Here is a 4,852-nt window from a genome sequence, read left to right on the forward strand (position 1 = left end):
AAGGCACTAGCACATTGTTTGGGCCTAAGGCAATTGGGTTAGTCAGGGGTCGTTGCTCGAGTCTGATTCCGAATATCACCCTGGGATCTCCTGGGAAGATTCTGTTTTTTTCATAAAGTCTTATTTCCCAAAAGCGTCCAGTATTCCAACTTGTCTCTGCCTGTCCTTTAGGACTGAAGGTAATCTTTACCAGATTGCAGGTGTCTTTGCTATGTTTAGGGCCTATTTTAGAGCATTGGCCTATAGGGCCAATTTGTTGACTGATATCAGGTCATCCCTTATTGAGGGATCCCACCAGGTGTGGCCAGTGGAGACGCAGTTCCATGAGGAGAATAGTAACTGCTGGCGCCCCCAGGTTGTTAGGCCTTTTTCCCGGTGTGTCCCGGGCAGACATAAAAATGGTGCTGACTAATGAAAGCCCTGTCCCATGTCAGTTGAAGGAGTTAAGCTAAGTCAAAAATTAAAGAGGGAAACCAAGTCCCGGGTGGATGCAACCGGTGGTGACATTTAAAATTTCTCCCATGGCTGCATTATGAACTATCCATGTTAGATTTTGTGGTGAGTGGGGTTAGTTTCAGCCATGAGGGGATACAGCGCAAGTAATATTAGTGGGGTAAGTGGGAGCGACACAGTCTTAGCTTTAGGGGATTGTCCTTGTCAGACTGACTCTTCCATTCTGCAACAAAGTCCTTGAGGATGGTGTGTGGATCAGCTGGCTGGATGTGGGTGTAGTGGACCCAGGGAGTTACTCCATCGACCTTGAGAGTGGTGGGAGTGGTCAGGATCACAATGTAAGGTCCTTTCCAGTGAGGTTGGAGTGTCTGCTGTCGATGTTTCCACATGTACACCCAATCACCTGGCCGATATCGATGGGGGTCTGGGGGTGGCCCAGTCTCATAGAGGGCCCTCAGCTTAGGCCACACCTGCTCTGGGCTCTTTGTAACATTTGGAGGGAGAAAAAAAGTTGGTGATCACCAAATTCAGCAAGCACCTCAGGTTTTAAATTGGGGATAACAGGTGGAGGAAGACCGAACATGATCTTGTAGGGAGTCAGTCCCATCTTATATGGGAAGTTCCTCACCGTATATAGGGCGAAGGGGAGGAGAGTCACCCAGTCCCCGCCAGTCTCCAGGGCTGATTTAGTTAAGTTCTGTTCATCCTCTCTACCTGTCCTGAGCTCTGGGGCCTATATGCAAAATGTCATTTCCAATCTGCCCCAAGTACTAGGGCCATTCCCCATGTTACCTTAGAGACGAATCCTGGGCCATTGTCTGATCCAATATAGCAGAAAAACCATACCTCGGTGAGATTTCTTCCAGCAGTTTCTTGGTCACAGTCTGTGCTGTTTCATGTTTGGTGGGAAATGCCTCTGTCCACCTTGAAAAAATATCTACAAACACTAGTAACTACCTGTATCCGTATTTTCCAGGTTTTACCTCAGTGAAGTCCACTTCCCAGTAGGCTTCTGGGCGGTCCCCTCTGAGCTGGGCACCTAGGTTAGACCCATGGGCAGTGGCATTAGTTAACTGGCATGCATGGCAGCTCGCCACAATCTGCTCGATCCTTGCTCGAGAGTCTTTAATAGTGATCTTTGCATGTCGTATGAGGTCTTCCATCTTCCTTGTTCCCATGTGAGTACCCCGATGCATTCTGGATAGGCCTTGTCATCCTAGATCCTCTGGCAGGATGATGCTGGAGCCTACAGCCCTCCACCAGCCATGCAAGCACTGGGTCACAGGCAAGCGTTTGATCCAGTGTAAGTTCGCTTCAGTATAGTTGGGGGTGTCGGGCAGGGTGGGTGCCCTGGATTGGGCAGCATGATTGCTAAGACCTGGGTCACCGAAAGGGCCGCCTCCTTTGCTTTCGAATTGGGGAGCCGGTTTCCCCTGGCTACTGGGGTGTCTGCTCTCTGGTGTCCCGGACAATGGATCATGGCTAGGTCCCTGGGCAGCCAGAGGGCCCTCAGGAGGTCAAGGACCTCGATTTTGTTTTTAATAGTCTTTCCCTCTGCTGTCAGAAGCCCCCTCTCTCTGTAAAGGGCTCCGTGGATGTGAGCGGTGGCGAGGCCGTACCTGCTGTCAGTGTAGATGCTTATTCGTTTACCTTCCCCCATGGTCAGTGCCTTGGCCAGTGCACCAGTTCTGCCCATTGAGCCGACGTTCTGCCCAGCTGGCCTCCGTTTCCATGGTTACAGCTGCCCCCACATTTCTCACTCCTTCTCGGACAAAACTGCTGCCGCCCATGTACCAGGGGGCGTCCGCATTCAGCAGTGGCTGCTCCTGGAGATGGGCTCCGACTCCGTGCACCTGTGCCAGAAATCCTGGACACTCACGCAGAGGGGGTCCCAGTCTGGGACAGGGAGTAGCGTCGCTAGATTCAGGGTTGTCAGTGGCTTGAATAAAGTCCTGGTGGGGTGTAGCAGTAGGCTCTGATAATGGGTCAGACGGGCATTGCTGATGCAGTGGTCCGGGGCTGTTTGAGTTCCCCTTCCATAGCATGTGGGGTGGTGACATGCAGTTCTTGCCCCATGGCCAGCTTGTCTGCGACCTTGACCATAGTGGCCACCACGGCAATAATTTGTAAGCATGTAAACATGGTAATCCAGTGGCCACCATGTCCAGCTCTTTGGAGAGATAGGCTATGGGTCTCTTCCGGGGACCTAAGTACTGGACAAGGACCTCTTTTGCCACCCTGTCTTTCTCGTCCACATACAGGTAGAAGGGCTTGGCTAGGTTGGGCAACCCAAGAGCCGGGGCAGACAGCAAGGCCTGTTTAAGGTCATTAAAGGCTCTGTTCATGGCCTCTGTCCATTCAAAATTTTGCTGGTGCCTGGTGGCCTCATAGAGGGGTCTGGCCATCTCAGCAAAACCCGGAATCCATAGTCAACAGAACCCTGCTGACCCCAGGAATTCATGTACCTGGCAGACAGTTTCCGGCTATGGGATCCTTAGGATGGTTTCCTTCCATGCATCCGTCAACCATCTCTGTCCATCCTTTAATTTGCACCCTAGGTAGCTCACCTCTGCTCTGCAGATCTGGGCTTTTTTAGCTGAGGCCTGGTATCCTAGGGCCGCTATGGTCTGGGGCAAGTCCCTGGTGCCTCGCAGCCATGTGTCCTGGTCCTCCGCCGCCAACAGGATATCATCTACATATTAGAATAAGGTCAAATGAGGGTGCTTGGAACGGAACTCACCCAAGTCTTCATGTAAGGCCTCATCGAAGATGGTCGGTGAATTTTTGAATCCTTGTGGTAGTCGAGTCCAGGTGAGCTGGCCATTGATGCCTTTCTCGGGGTCCGTCCATTAAAGGTGAAAAGGTCTTGGCTCCTGGGTGCTAAAGGCAGGCTGAAAAGGCATCTTTTAAATCTAATACCGTATGTATACCAAGTTTTGTCTGGAGGCAGAGTGGAGAGGAGGGTGTATGGGTTTGGGACCATAGGGTGCATAGCCTCTACTCAACGGTTGACTTCCCTTAAGTCCTGGACCGGCCTGTAATCGTTAGAGTGTGGTTTCTGCACCGGCAGCAAAGAGTGTTCCATGCCGATTGGCAAGGCTCAATATGCTCGAGTCCAGCAGTCACTGTATGTGGGATGTGGCTCCCGTACGTGCTATGAGAGGCATGGGGTATTGGTTGACTCTGGCTGGGTCTGCCCCAAGCTTTAGTTCTGTGTATATGGCTGCTTGGGGCCGGGCCAGCCCAATTCCCCCAGTTTCTGCCCGTGCTTGGGGAAATTCCTGTAGCCAACGGTCAATGTCAGTCATTGGTGCTGAGGGTGTTTGGTGGAGACGATATTCATCTTCTGAACTCAGGACAAGCACCTGAATCGGGTGTCCCTCCTTGTTTAGGATTTTTGCCCCTTCGGGGTGGAAGCGAATTTGTGCCCCCATCTCGGTGAACAAGTCCCGACCTAACAAGGAGTAGGGACACTCAGGGATGACCATGAAGGAGTGGGATACCCAGCCCACGCTGAGATCCCCAGTTCTTCGGGTAGTCCATGAGTACTGTTTGGTGCCCGTGGCCCCTTGCACCCATGAAGTCTTGCTTGCCAATTTCCCTTGGGGTTGTAATAAAACCGAGTGTTGTGCCCCAATGTCCACTTCAACGGGTTGCCCCTCCACTCTGAGAGTTACCCTGGGCTCGGGGAGGGGTGCCGAACCCCGACTCTCCTATCGCCCAGGTCCTCCATCTCCAAGATCTTGGAAGGGGCCTCAGGTCTTTTGTTAGGGCAGCTTTTCACCCAGTGGCCCTCTTCTTTGCAACAAGCACATTGGTGTTTGTTCAGTCTAGGGCGCTCCCGATGGGGACCAGGGCCATCCTCCATACCTGTCCCTGAAGCCAGCTTCTTGAGGTGCCTCCATCTTTCCTGTGGGTCGTCCATGGTTGTGGCCAGCAGGATCTTGGCCAGGTTTCGGGTCTGCCGGTTGCTTGCTTAGTTTAGTTTGTTGCTCTTCTGGACTTTCTCTATTATTACAGACTTTCTGCTACTATTACTAAGTCCTGCAAGCTCTTCTCTCCTAGCCTCTCTACTCTTTGCAGTTTCTTTTTAATGTCCAGAGCGGCCTGGTTAACAAAGGCCATGGTAATTTCTGGGGCTCCTGGGTTCATGGGGTGCACTGCCTAAAAGCCTCCATGACTGTCTCTAAGAAGGCTGCTGGACTCTCATCCTTACCCTGCCTCACACCATATACCTCGGCCAGGTCAGTAGGCTTGTGCACCCCAGCCTGGAGACCTGCCAGGAGAGTCTGGCGGTGGACCCGGGGCTTCTCCTTACCTTCAGCCAAGTTGTGGTCCCAGCTGGGGTGGGATAAGGGGAAGGATGAGGTCCAGGTTTTGAGTCAGCTGTCTGTCCTCT

General features: G+C 52.4%; 1 pseudogene; it reads right to left on the reverse strand.

Annotated features, from left to right (window-relative positions):
* Positions 1-605: 605 nt before the first annotated feature.
* On the reverse strand, positions 606-4,578 carry LOC121491796 (annotated as a pseudogene).
* Between the last annotated feature and the right edge of the window lie 274 nt (positions 4,579-4,852).

The sequence above is a fragment of the Vulpes lagopus genome, chromosome 5 (assembly GCF_018345385.1).
Source record: "Vulpes lagopus strain Blue_001 chromosome 5, ASM1834538v1, whole genome shotgun sequence".
Lineage (NCBI taxonomy): Eukaryota > Metazoa > Chordata > Mammalia > Carnivora > Canidae > Vulpes > Vulpes lagopus.